General features: G+C 37.9%; 1 protein-coding gene across 4 annotated transcripts in view; it reads right to left on the bottom strand.

Annotated features, from left to right (window-relative positions):
* The window catches only part of LOC121375212, a 110,588-nt gene that overhangs the window by 48,534 nt on the left and 46,373 nt on the right, over window positions 1-15,681 (bottom strand). For 3 of the 4 annotated variants that reach the window (XM_041502516.1, XM_041502519.1, XM_041502515.1), the window contains exon 2: window positions 10,967-11,176. The gene's annotated coding sequence lies outside the window, so the exon portion shown is untranslated. Of the gene's footprint in view, window positions 1-10,966; window positions 11,177-13,123; window positions 13,259-15,681 lie in introns of those variants that run through there. The other variant, XM_041502517.1, reaches the window with a different exon arrangement.

The following is a 15,681-nucleotide window of genomic DNA, read 5'->3' as shown; positions in this document are numbered from 1 at the left end:
ACTGATATTTCTCTAGAGAAACCTGATGATAATATATCCATTAATCTACTCACCAGTAACAAAGAAAACTATAACATTTCAAAAGTGTGTAACAGAAGCTGTAGCATACATAAAAGAAATTGGAAAGTTTGTTTATATTAAGATAATGAGAATGATAGAAAGAGAGTGACAGATGAGAAAGATGAACGAAAGTGTGGTAAACAATACCTGAATAAGTAATTTAACTTCATTTAAGTTGAAATTGTTACCAAAGTGATAGCATGGGGGATAAGCAGTCTTTTTGTTTACTATCACAACCAACATAAAGTTGCATTTAAACCAAGTGTGCACAGAGAAAATAGTACAACAGATCCACCAGTATAAAATAACAGTTACGATGGCCATTATGATCCATTAAGGAATAGCCGCCTTCGCCTACATGGTCAAGTGTGATAGCCATTGCTGTTGTCCACATTTTAAACACATATCTCTGTTACTTGAGGATGGCATTTCAAATGATTATTACAAGATTACAATCTCTACCAGGAGATTCACCGAAATACTTTATCAATCATTATCAGGTCCGTCGATGGGCGGAACGTAGCCCAGTGGTAAAGCGCTCGCTCGGTAATCCAGCCAGTGCACTACAACTGATATATCAAGGGCCGTGGTATGTGCTATCCTGTCTGTGGGGTGGTGCATATAAAAGACCCCTCTCTACTAGTAGAGCACATTATTTTTAAAAAAACCCAATTCTATTGGATGTCAAATATTTGGTAATTCTGATACCAAACGGTGCCACACGATTGGTATATCACAGGTGGTGGCATGTACTATTTATCGAAAAGTGCATATATAAAACATATCTTGCTACGAATAGACAAATGCTGCGGGTTTCCTCTGAAGATTGTGTATCAGAATTACCAAAGGTTTGACATCCAGTAGCTGATGATTAGTAAATTAATGTGCTCTACTAGTAGTAAGAGATCTTTTATATGCACCATCCCACAAACAGGATAGCACAAACCACGACCTTTGCTATACCAGCCGTGGTGAACTAGCTGGAACGAGGGTATAAGTTTACGGTGACAAAGCTAAGGTCAGCGGCTTGAATACCTAGGTGGTCAAACGTAAAGGCATAGCCATGCCTTCCTACCCAGCACCGCCTCCCCCCCCCCGACACACACACACACACACACACACACACACACACACACACACACACACACACCACTACCCCGGCTCTAAAGGGCCTGATTACAAGTGACTTTAATACGATATTCCAGCACTGAGGATTATAATTCCATTGAGGAGTTTAATCTTTGCAAAACATCAGTCCAAACTGGATTGTATCGTCGTCTAGACGCTAGAAATGTCAACGGCCCAGATAATGTGGGTTATTTATTAGTGGACTTGCAAAATATATGTGCTATAAAGTGGATTGGTAAGACCAGTCAAATAGACACCTAGGCTTAAATAGAATCTCAACTCACCCAGTTGAAATCCAATTATCTTTCCAAACACATTCGTTGATAGAATCAAATCTACGCTTTTTGGAGAGAGAGAGAGAGAGAGAGAGAGAGAGAGAGAGAGAGAGAGAGAGAGAGAGAGAGAGAGAGAGAGAGAGAGAGAGAAAGACGGGCAGATACATAGATATAGATAGATAGAAAATATACATAGATATAGATAGATAGATAGATAGATAGCGAGATAGGTAAATTGATAGACTGAATATGTTGCTTTTACGTCTCTGAAATGCACCAAGGGATATTTCATACAAAAAAAGATATCCACAACGACTGTAATGTACTAGTCCCGGCTGTGAACGGGGAAAAGTCGAGTTCGATCGATGATCGCACAGCAAGCAAGCGCTCTCCCACTGAGCTACGTCCGCCACCTCATAGATTACGAACGTAACTTATTTTGTTCATGCAGAATGGCAATACCTGTAAAACATTTTGTTTCCAATTCTTATGAAATTAATTATATTATATTATATATGTATTTTATTTTATTTCAGTAGTTTTAGATTTCCTGACGGTTCTTTCAATGCGTACGTTATCTCAGACGCACTTTTAAGGAACCTCACTGACCTGAAGCCAGTGTATCGTAATTTTGGCTGACAGAGCTTTATTAATAAGAAATGACATAATATTCTTATCGTACCTTGCGTATAGCATCAGTGTCTATATACTAAGGTCTGCAGTAGCCCAGATTGAATTTTACCTCCTAATACGGTTTTCTTTAATACGTACGCAATTAACGAGACGTAAAGTCCGTGTTGAGCTCCTAGACACATTATGACGACCAGAGATATTCGATATCGAGACACACACAGTATCAGACATTAACAAAGACAAAACCCACACCTCCGAATAATATGTAATTTTAATTGTTAAAATATTATATTAACCGAAAATGTGTTACAAAGCCGTGGATATCCCGTTAACTTTCCGAGGGAACAGGATATGGCTCAGTTGGCAGAGTTGGGATCGAACCTCTGTGACGGACATTAACAAAAAAAACCGCACCTACGATTAATATGTAATTTTAATTGTAAAAAATATTATATTAACCGAAAATGTGTATCCCGTTAACTTTCCAAGGGGAAGGGATATTTTATACCAAAAAAAGAAGAAAAAAAGATATCCACAACGACTGTAATGTACTAGTGATGGGCCCCCGGCTGGGAACGGGGAGAAGTCCGTTATTAGTACACATCCAACTACTAGTAATAGATTACGGGGAGAAGTCCGTTATTAGTACACATCCAACTACTAGTAATAGATTACGGGGAGAAGTCCGTTATTAGTACACATCCAACTACTAGTAATAGATTAACCACGTGACTTATTTTTTATCAGACATTAACAAACAATCCACAAATCCGATTAATATGTAATTTTAATTGTTAAAAATATTATATTAACCGAAAACGTATTAGAAAGTTTACAAAGCCGTGGATATCCCTTTAAAGGGACATACCCTAGTTTCCACCCCGTGAAAATTAACACTAAGTTTAGTTAATCTACAAACCTGTAAAACATTTGGATAAAGTTACAATTGAGTGAAAGATGAGTCTGTGACTTTGAAATGGTGAAATACGCTCTAAAAATAGACTAAAACGCGACTCCATAACTGTTACTTCTCAGAAACACGTGCGTTTTTAAAAATATGAGAAATATATTTTGTGATACTAAAAACATCAGGATGACCAAAGACGCTTCGAATGTACGAAAATGGATATTCTAAACAATAAAATGTAAGTGAAGTATGATTTCAGTTATCAAAACGGGTCTAATAGTAAAACATATGCCTTAGTGTTTAGAAACTAGGGTATGCCCCTTTAACGTTCCGAGGGGGTATGGATATAGTTCCGTCGGCAAAGCGCTCGACTAAAGTACTTGGGTTTTAGCTTCGAACCTTTTTGACGGACTCACTAGATTTTTCCAATCCCAAACAGTGCCACACGACTGGTATATTACAGGTCGTCGCATGTACTGTTTATCGAAAAGTGCATATATAAAACATCTCTTGCTACGAATAGACAAATGCTGCCGGTTTCCTCTGAAGATTGTGTATCAGAATTACCAAAGGTTTGACATCCAGTAGCTGATGATTAGTAAATTAATGTGCTCTACTAGTAGTAAGGGATCTTTTATATGCACCATCCCACAGACAGGATAGCACATACCACGACCTTTGCTATACCAATCGTGGTGCACTGACTGGAACGTTAAATAGCCCATTGGGTCCCCAGACGGGGACGAACGAAGAAGTGAACGTGATGCTTTATTTCAAAATGGGTAGTTTTTTATTACAAAATGGGTCGTTTTTTATTACAAAATGGGTCGTTTTTTTATTACAAAATGGGTAGTTTTTTATTTCAAAATGGGTAGTTTTTTATTACAAAATGGGTCGTTTTTTTATTACAAAATGGGTACATATTACAAAATGAGTCGTTTGTTACAAACTAACAATCGATCTTAGACTGACCGCGCATCAGGCGCGCACTTTACCAGTGGGTTACGTCCCGCCCCACATATGCACAATTAACGATTATCACTGGAAATAAAATCCGCATTCAAAATGTACGTTGTTTTTGTTATGGAGTTTTTTTTTTCTCCTAAGACTCTTGAAGTTGAGTGCTTTTCTGACCTACAGATCACTGATGTGGGCTTGCCATGTGTTCTACAATTTAACTCGGCGCACACACCAACAAATAAGAGTGCAGAGGAATGTGGGATGATGCGGCTGGCAGAAGAAGAACTCGTCCGTTTGAACAAGATAAACTGTCTGCACAACATACATCATGGCTCGAGGCCGGGCTTAAGAAGTATCAAGTCACTTTGAAGACGATGTACTAGGGTGAAACAAACTCTGGACAGGCAGAAAGGCAACTCTTAGATAGTTAGTGTGTCAACAGCGTTGTGGTGGCCGTGCGACACCACCGATCGTAAATGTGGCAAACAGCGTTCGCCTGGCTCGCAAATTGAGAGCATTCCGCATCACAGGGACTTTAATCCGCGGGATCAGAAGCAGAGTCAGGGTTTGAAACGTAGGTGATGACGACTTGCCCTATTAATTAGCCTCTGGATTAAACCCTACTTTGAGGGTTCACACTTGACTAAATAGTTGCCGGGTGTACATTGTAACGCGATCCACACTCAATTAGAATATATTTCGCATAAGAAAACAAAAATGGACCCGATTTAGAAATCAAAATACAAAGGCAACAGAGTACACAAACTGACCTTTGTTTGGTATAAACGGTGTCATTCTCAGATAAAAAAAAGACAAGAAAAAGAACCCACCCACCAAAACATTCACCCTATTCAGAAATCAAAATATAATAGCAATAGTGCTCAAAATAACTTCTGTTGTATATAATTGTGTTATTCGTTTTTGTTATTCAAAAATGTTTTAGGAAACACCCTTAGGGCTCATTTACATCGGATGCCACGCGGCGCGTGCGGTGCGACTACAAACATTAAAGTATTATTTCGAATGAGAACATTCCCCCTGGATGCAAGCGGTCAGGTTCTTATGTCCTCATTGGAAATACTCGTAGTGCATTTTAATGTTTGTAACCTCACCGCCTTTTACAATGTGAATGATGCCATTGGGAGCAATGAAATACGTTTTTGGTCGGCATTTTGTATTAGGATTGTTTCAGAATTCAACACATGGAGGAGCAAGAAGGATTGTTTTGTACACCCAAAACCTACAACATAAAACGTTATTTAAACCAAACATAAAACGTTATATAAACCAAACATAAAACGTTATTTTTATATAAACCAAACATAAAACGTTATTTAAACGAAGCATAAAACGTTATTTAAAGCAACTACTGTGAAATCCGTTTTGCTCGTGGTGGTCTAATTTTCGTGTAACCTGTGGACGAGTGCACTCAACGAATTTACGATCACAACGATAACATTATACACGTACATATATGATACAAATTTATGATATCGTGTGGCATGGTTGGGATGGGGAGTACGATCCTTCAACACAAACGAGCGCTGTACGGTCTGATCGATCTAGATTCCATCATTCCACTCGCGTAAATGAAAATTTACGTACCACTAAAAATGACCCGAGTGACCACATGTGTGCCACTGAAACAGTATTAATACCATGCGGGTGTGGTCGGGATGAGCTGTCAGTTGACAAACTGCGAGAAGCTGACCGCGGTGCATTCGGGTACATACAGGGCTTAATTGTTGCACGTTTCGGTAACCCAATATCATTATATTAAGCAGATCATATCAGATGACTTTAGTGTGTAAATAGATGGACGTTTTTGTTGGCCTATATATCCATCAGGTGTTTCATAGGTGTTATATATGAACTAAACATATCAGTAGAATCGGCTGTGAAAGAAGCCCCTTAGTCACCGGCATTTAATATTCTCAGGCGTTACTAAAATCAAAACATAAAAAGAAATTGCTTTTATATAAAAAAAAAAAATAATGTGACAGCATTACACAATTCAGCACAACTATAATTTATTAGTTGTCGGACTACGTCCATAGCTAAAGGGAAATGACACATGTGTGCATAGATAACCACAAGTGTCAAACACCTGTTGCGGTTTGAGAAACAAGGACTGGGATAAGGAGATGGACAGAGACAGAGACAGAATTTGAAAGATAGAGGTGTTGCCAGATCTGGAAGAAATTAGATGTAATTTCTTAGGAAAAAAAGGAAAGGGGGCAGAGGAAGAACAAATGAATTTACTATAAGAATGACACCATTATATAGTTAGCACGTACGCATTAGTTCTAGATCTACTTTTAAACAATGGAAAACAAACCTACAATAACACTACAACGAATAACACCTACGGGTGATCGTTAACAAAGGCCTACACCTTCGGGATACAAGATCCATGCGTGGTGAATCAATTTAGGATGAACCTGGGGCACCTTATGACAGGTTTCTTAGAATCAGTTGGGCAAGACATGGCAGCGATCAAATGCTTAGAGGGAAAACAAAGGTTAGATTAACTATGACGGCGGTGATTGATTGGGTTATTCACTCTACGGCTGGCGAACGTGCAAATCTGGCTGTTTGGACTTGATCAATTGCCCGACCGAACATGACAGCCAAGTGTCCTGTAGTGGATTACGGATCTAATAATTGCCATTTAAATGACAGGCATCCACTACTGTCTGCCGCGCAGCCAAACGCACCGATCAGAGTGAATGAAAACCAGTTACATCACCGGCTGTCTGTCCAGCGACGTCTGTCCACTGGGTTGCAGAAAAATAAATAGGGGAAGGTCAAGGTCGCAAAGATTAACATCACAGGAATGCTCGAAATGGCAATCTTACGTGAAAGCGGGTAATGAAAACTTCTCATCATATCCATATCAATGAGAGTATCTGATTTAGCAACTGAAACAAATATTTTATACAACTTGTAACGAAAGAGATGAAGTGTTTAACCTTTCCCAGTTTTAGATTTTCCTATTGTGGAATATGTTATAGTTTTGAGATTAAACGATCACAGTTTTTCTTGTAGGGTATCTCCTTCTGTTACTGTGTGGTCCTGCCTTTACATATTTAGTAACCTTTACAGAATGCTCTAATACATGGATCAAATATTTCGCGGAGTGTAAAACTTACATAAAATATGTGTCACGGAATACATGATTAAACGGAAGAAAACATCAGAGATTGTTTCACAACAAAAACAACAACAACAACAACAGCAGCAATAACCGAAACAAAAACATCAGCTATGGGTCATCGAATCAATAAAGCATTCACTCACCTATGATCAGTTTACTAATTAATTTTCTGCTAGTACGTGCTAATTTGTGGGAAAGTGCATATAAAAAGGTCTCTCGCCAATCGGACAGAAATATGTAGCGGATATCCTTTGACGACTCTGTCAGAATTATCAAATGTTTGACATCCAACAGCCGATAATTAATAAACCAATGTGCTCTAGCGCTGTCGTTAAACAAACTTCTTAACTTTAACGCTGACTGACCATACATGATGTCGCAGACCTCGCCAAGAAAACCAATGTCAGGAGAATGATTAGTAGCTTCCCTAACTTACATTATAGGGAGCCATTTAAGATATAACCAGACCGATACCATATAAATTCACTTATTGTGGGGAGATAAAAGTCTTGAACTAGTGTCAGTAAAGTGATGGGGAGCGTAAGTAATAGCTCCCCTTAAATGAAGAGGTCTGGTATTCATCCCACAACCTGCGGACGGGACGTAGACCAGTGGTGAAGCGCTCGCTTGATGCGCAGTCGGTTTGGGATCGGTCCCCGTCGGTGGGCCCATTGGGATATTTTTCGCTCCAGCCAGTGCACCACGACTGGTACACCAAAGGCCGTGATATGTGCTATTCTGTCTATGGGATGGTGCATATAAAAGATCCCTTGCTGCTAATCGAAAAGAGTAGCCCATTAAGTAGCGACAGCAGGTTTCCTCCCTCAATATCTATGTGGTCCTTAACCATATATCCGACGCCATATAACCGTAAATAAAATGTGTTGAGTGCATCGTTAAATAAAACATTTCCTTCATCCCACAACCTATCGCAGCCTTGGGCCCCCTTTTACAAAACGATCTTAGCGCTAATATCACGATAAGTGCATAACCATCTCATGCGATCTTAACGCTAAGATCACTTCGTAAAACGGGGTTCAGTAGGGAAACTAAGTGCCACTATATACCGATATATAGTCGTAACTAAAGCAAGACTCTCCAAGCGTGTTTGAGACCGCTGACGTCATTATTACACGGGTGATAGCATCAGGCGGGTGGGTGTGAGAACGCCAGTTGTGTCTTTTAGAATGTGTACCCGCTGTGTGCGATAACACGCTGTTTACAGCTGATCTGCGCTATTCGATGATTGACACAGTTTCACACACTTCACTATTCCCACTTATGTCTACATGTATTCAGTTCATTTAAACTGGAACCATCCATTAGCATAATCCTAATAATATTAAGACAACAGTTTTCAAACCCCGATAAATAAGACGCCGGTATTCGTAACTCTAATTAAATAAGATAACAGAATTCGTTACCCTAATGAATAAAGACAACGGTATTCGTAACCCTAATAAACAATGATAAAGTTTATATAACCCTAATACAATAAGGCAAAAGTTTTCACAACCCTAATAAATAAGACAACAGATTTCATAACCCAAATAAAATAAGACAACAGATTTCATAACCCAAATAAAATAAGACAATAGATTTCATAACCCAAATAAAATAACACAACACAACAGATTTCATAACCCAAATAAAATAAGACAATAGATTTCATAACCCAAATAAAATAACACAACACAACAGATTTCATAACCCAAATAAAATAACACGATAGATTTCATAACCCAAATAAAATAACACAACAGATTTTATAAAATTACATTCAACACAAAATTAAATACAAACTTTTTTCCTGCACTTTACTCAACTCAATTTGAAGTAAACGGATTCCATTCAACAACACAGATTTATAGGTTTTGTCTCGGCGATTCAAACTGTTGACTAAACTAGTGACACATTGACCAAAACCACTAACAGGCTACACGAATATCAATATATTAGAACGGCAAAAGGAGCGCAGACGCAGAAGAAACTTTGAAAAACGAGCATGTCTGAAAAGGAAGCCTATCTGCACTGAGAGCCACCCTAAACCTTTCTATGAGAAGCGTTTAAAACAGAGAGCATTGTCTTATTGAAGACGTAACAGTATGCCACCTTTCTATCAGGACATTCATAAACAGAGAACATTGTCTTATTGAAGACGTAACAGTATGCCACCTTTCTATCAGGACATTCATAAACAGAGAACATTGTCTTATTGAAGACGAAACAGTATGCCATCTTTCTATCAGGACATTCATAAACAGGAAGCATTGACTTATTGAAGACCAAACAGTATGCCACCTTTCTATCAGGACATTCATAAACAGGAAGCATTGACTTATCGAAGACAAAACAGTATGCCACCTTTCTATCAGGACATTCATAAACAGGAAGCATTGACTTATCGAAGACAAAACAGTATGCCACCTTTCTATGAGGACATTCATAAACAGGAAGCATTGACTTATCGAAGACAAAACAGTATGCCACCTTTCTATGAGTCTTAAACAGGGAGCATTGCTTTATTGAAGACAAAACAATATGCCACCTTCCGCTGCACTGACCATTCATCATACTGATATTCTGACAAATGCTTTTACAACTGCACAGTTCCAACTTCTACCGTAATCAGTCTTGGCACCAATAGCAGTCTGCATGCAATTTGTATGGCTTTTAAATTTGTTGGATGGACGTGTTCCTGAATGAAGCGTGCAAGCTGAGACCAATTGTTGATATAGTCGTTCAACATGTTTGCGATTTCACTATTGACATGTTCTGGTTAAATGCATTATATATCCACTCCACTCTTCCCGTAATGCGATCTAAAACACTACAGTTGTTTTAATAAAACCGCCTGAGAGCTTAGGATTATGTGATGATGTAAATTCTAGATTACGGCTAATATAATTCGAAAAATTGAGCATCAGGAAAAGAAAATCAACACATAAACTCTTATCTGAACAAAAACGAAAGTGTTATCCATGAATAAGACCGCATCTCTGCACAATATAGAGTCAAATGAGTATTTGGAAAAATTCGTAAACAAGAAATATATATACTTGACATTATTGAATTAATTTAGATAAATGAGTTTGCCATTGTAATTAAACTAATAGACCAACGAAAGGAGGTAATAGTTGATGACATGCTATGCCAGTTCGGCTCTTGTCGTGGTTTTGTCCTGATTACAGTATTTAAATGTCTGAGATCAAGTAAAGGCGTAACTTGTGTCATTTGTCTACAATGCAGACAACAAAACATGCACAGAGCAAAGTCATAGTATGATCATAAAAAATACCAGAAAACAAGTACCCCATTATACTCCGCAAAGTCATAAAACAACGCGTTTACGCCACAGCGGTATACATTATTCTAATGTGATTTTCAAATCCAGAAATCTATTAACGCAATCAAAAACCCCGTAAAGGGCAGTTACAAATTATACGACTTTTTAAAACATTTGTTCCTATTATCTCGCTCGGTTCGTTTTATTTGCGTGTCTGAGTTTCACCTTACCATTTAAATTGCAAATACCATATACATCAAAATTATGTCTGCTAGCTATACACGATCTTTGCCACCTAAGCGGTAAGGTAACACAGATAGAATGAACAGAGACAGAAGAAGGCGGTATCAAATGCTTTCCATCAAATGAACAATTTAACGCCGCACAGACGGTGTTTATGGCGTTACAACCCCATGAGATTGGTTAACAACGGTCAAGAGGTGTGGCAGCGCCACACACCATTAATTATTCTCTCAGGACCGTATGATTGTATAATTATATTTAGTCAGACGAATGAAAGACATAATCTCATGTCTTTCGAGCAATTGCGGAATGCTTACCTTAATCTTCTTGGTGAGGACGATGTTTTGTAAACTTATATCCAAAGCTTGAGCGGGTGTTGGCGGTGGTGGTGGTGACAACGTATCCCTCTCGTCCTCGTCGTATAAAATCGACACCTATCCAAGAAACCGGAGAGCGAAGGAACACAATTCGCCGTCAGTCGAGTTTGGCCTTTTGGTGACACTTGGGTATTTTACACACTCGTTGACCTGCCAAAAAGAAAAAAAAATAGAAAGAAAGAAAGAAATAGTTTAAGTCCAAATAGCATTCTCCAGTTTAATAGTCAGTTACATTCCTTCACTGCAACTCCGCTTCGGATTTGTGACCTCGAGTAAACATGGAAGGTGACCCCAGAACCAGATGCAGCTAATTTCTCAGTTTGAACAAGGATCATTCGAGGCACTGGTGTCGTGATTGGCACAAACAGGGATAGTGGGAAGCAGTCGCTGCGACACAATGAGGGTGGAGTCGGCAACACATGGCCAAAGAAACGAGCACAGGTCCCAAACCCTCGCGAACAGAATGGACCCATCGCCCATGTACTCTGCCCATTATGATGAGAGCACCTGGTAGTTATTGGAACGTTACTCTCATGGCGTTTAACGAGCTGGGTTTTTTTTTAAAGAACGTTTTCAGCATCCAAGACTGAGACTTCTGTAAAGGAATGATGACATGTTCCAGAACTGTTAGGATCAAAAGGAAATCTGTCGCCCATGCACACCGAATGTTTAAATTCTGATGAGAGTGTGAGGCTGTTTACTGACATGTTTTAGTTTCACAATGTACTAAAACGATGGAGAGAAGACCTGCATGCTACATCAAGGCAGCTGGCATTATCCGATGATTATGAAAAAAAACCCACGAGTTTATTAAAACTGTAATTGTGTTTGTGTTTTGTTTAGTTGACGATGTTACAGGATACGAAGGCGATATTGCTACTTTAATTGTGTATTGTTACGAATAAAGAATATCTAAATAATGAAAATTCGTTATGCCAAATATTAAATCGTTCAACAAACATAAACGTTTCGTTTAACAACACAACTAGAGCATATTGCTTACGTAACTACGGATTGGAATTCAAACATTTTATAAGTCTGACACATAATCATCCGAGAAAAACCAACTACAGTGCATATTTACCAGGATTAGCTGGATCATTCGCAAATTGCGAATTTTAACAAACAATCGGCGTATTTTATTTTACTTGGGCCAAATGATATCAAGTAATGATTGATATTTTGTTACATATTAACTGGGTATCTGTAAAATGTTGAGGTGTAATACATAAACAGATACTTTAGCTAAATGTCCCGCCGTCCCAGAGTTGGCTCAGTTTCGATTAGCAGCTAAGCGATCCGCTGCACGTCTGGGTAATTAATGTCACGAGTTTGTGATGGACGGACAAACAGACACGAATGCCACCTATGACGAGCATCAAGTTTCAAGTTTATTTATTGCCTAAAGTTTTATAACTTATCAGATTACACAATACATACATGTATATATATACATACAATATGTACAGTATAATGGAGGCACGTTATTTTCACATAATATGGCAATTGATAAACAAGTTTGCTTTGTTTAACGACACCACTAGAGCACTTTGATTGATTTATTTTGACATATAGTCTTTGAGAGAAAATCAGCTACATTTTTCCATTATGGCAACTGACAAATACACAATACAAATAAAAATATGTAATCTCCAACTAGATTAAATTATTTCTTAAATTATTTTCCCGAATTAAACATTTCATATCACAACTTTCAAATCTGACGCCTTTTATCTTCTTATGAAAGAGCTGGCAAACCAAGGTGATCACATGTTTACATGTTAGTAGTATCTACGTCAACAAACAGGTAAACATCGCTGTAATACACTCGGCGTAATCACCAGTTAAATGAAGCAACCCACGCGACCGAACCTGTATCTCTCTATTTTAAACAGGCCAGATATATCGAACAACAATCACCGACATTGTTATTATAATACACTCAGATATAACATAAACATTCCCGCTGATTCATGGATACACCAAAACTGATTCACAAATATTTCCTAGCTTTCTACTCTGTATCCGATACTAGTAAATCAAACCTTTTAATATTATATTATCAGAATTATGAAAATTAATAATTATACTACTTACCTGTGTACAATAACAGGTATCGTCTTAATTACATTAATCACACTGTCCAGTCCTGATCAACACGAGATGTAAACTGTTTACGACAACCGTATCCCGTTGTCGATGTTTAGTAACTTGTAACTAACTGTGTTTAATTATCTGATAGGCTTGATTTTTATCGCCGCATGGTTTAGTAAGCCGGAATTTGATTAGATAATAAGACATGCGGCGGGGTCTTGTTCCGCGGATAGACTAAGTGTCGGCGAATAGCGGGCTGTAGTTACAGCACGCGACATCTGCAGTGCGCTCGAGTGTTGCGGTTTGTTGTCTTTTTTTTTTCACCCACTGAAACAAACGAGGTCAGCGCCCAGGTGTGTACACACAGTGAAACCCCCTTTAACGTCCACCTGTATTAACCAGACATATATCTTAAAGGGGCAATCTAAATATGGTCTTTATCTCAAATAATACAAAATGGCCTGTCTTTATGTGATATAGTAAAAATGGCCTGTCTTTATGTGATATAGTAAAAATGGCATGTCTTTATGTGATATAGTAAAAATGGCCTGTCTTTATGTGATATAGTAAAAAATGGCCTGTCTTTATGTAATATAGTAAAAATGGTCAGTGTTAATGTGATATAGTAAAAAATGGCCTGTCTTTATGTGATATAGTAAAAATGGTCTGTCTTTATGTGATATAGTAAAAATGGCCTGTCTTTATGTGATATAGTAAAAATGGCCTGTCTTTATGTGATATAGTAAAAATGGTCAGTGTTTATGTGATATAATAAAAATGGCCTGTCTTTATGTGATATAGTAAAAATGGTCTGTCTTTATGTGATATAGTAAAAATGGCCTGTCTTTATGTGATATAGTAAAAAATGGTCAGTGCTTATGTCAAATTAGCGACTACTGCCAGAGCGTATCGAAAAATGGCGCGCAAAAGTGTACGAAAATTAATGTGGGTGATCTGTTCTAAAAAAAATATATAATAAAAAATCCTTGAGATTATAGTTTTAATACCACACTGGTGTTGATTGATGTGTATTGTATATAGATGAAGTAATCAAGGGCAATAAAAAGCTATTAATATGAAATTTGTATCTGTAGTAGGGTTACCTCGATCATAACAACAGCAATAATTTTACCATCGACCAAAGAGAATATGTATTGTTGGTGTCTGTTCTGAGTTTCCTTTTCTTTCTTTCTTTCATACTTTCATTCTTGTGTATGCCTTTTTGTGTCGTTTCTTTCTTTGTTCTTCTTTTACTTGTTTTTCTTGAGGGTGAGAGGAGTGAGTGGGAAGGGAATGAAAAGTGTGGAGAAATGAAAAAAGAAAGTTTGACACTGTAGATATCAAACGTTGTAACGGTCACATTTAGTTGTGGTTTAGTGTCTTAACAGAGGAAAGCCACACAGCCGCCATTTCATTTGAACAGAATCCCGAGAATCGAGTAATAAATCAAACATTAAATAACGTAGACAGATCCGCCACTGAATACGGATCGACCCCGTCAATTACCCCCATCACAGGTCGTCAACGCCGACGCATCATATAAACGGGGTAGGGTTTGATTTGGTTGAATAACTGTGAATATGTCAAAATGTAATATTTAGCAATGAAGTGGGCGCTACAACTTAAAAGTCTTCCTGATTGTTATCATATTTATATTTAGGCTACTGGCGGATCTAGGATCTGATCGGAGTGGGTAGTGGTGATGGTGCGTAACCCTCAAACAATTCTACAGTAAAACAACAAACAAAACAAAACACCCACTACTTGAAATAGTGAAGCAGCATTTTAAAGATTAAAATGTTCATATTTCTAAACAAACTGAGAAGTAGTTCGTTCCATACTGCCTCCCCCCACCCCTCCCCCCACTCTGAATCTACACCTGATTGCAGCCACAAGTCTTCAAAGGCCGGCGTTTGATAATCAAATAGGTAGCGTAATAACACACATTATGAGGCTTAAAACTCTGAACGTCTCTAACCAGAAAAGAGAAAAGACGATACCCTTACAGACTAAAAGGCCGATGCCTGAAGTAAAACGGGTATCCAGAATAGAGAAAAACTTGAACTAGAAAAGAAAAATAGGAATGGTAGGAAAAACACAAAAAAAAGATAAATAATTGTCTGGTGTACTTGTGTTAAATTGAATGGAATTAGAATAATGAATGAATGAATGAATGAATGTTTAACGACACCCCAGCACGAAAAATACATCGGCTATTGGGTGTCAAACTATGGTAATGCAAATAAATAAAGTGATGATCAACATCAATATAAAAATTCAAGACAAACAAAAACAGTGTAAAGAACTGTGCAAAAACACAAACATCACAGAATTTTACGGATACTGAATTTCACTCAAAACTTCAATTTTGTGCTGTATTGGCCATTCTCAAAGAGAATGTTACACCCCTGTACCACGGTGAGGTTACAGCACACGCAGGGGGGAATTAGAATAATAAACATCATAAAGTTCCCACCCTTCCCCCCCACAACAACAGCAATAACAAAAACAAAAGTCCTAATGTAAAGCACCAGTTTGATGATTAAAACAAATAATTCCAT

Source organism: Gigantopelta aegis, chromosome 6 (assembly GCF_016097555.1).
Source record: "Gigantopelta aegis isolate Gae_Host chromosome 6, Gae_host_genome, whole genome shotgun sequence".
Classification (NCBI taxonomy): Eukaryota; Metazoa; Mollusca; class Gastropoda; order Neomphalida; family Peltospiridae; genus Gigantopelta; species Gigantopelta aegis.
The sequence above is the reverse complement of the archived record's forward strand: the minus strand, read 5'-3'. Positions and strand labels throughout refer to the sequence as shown.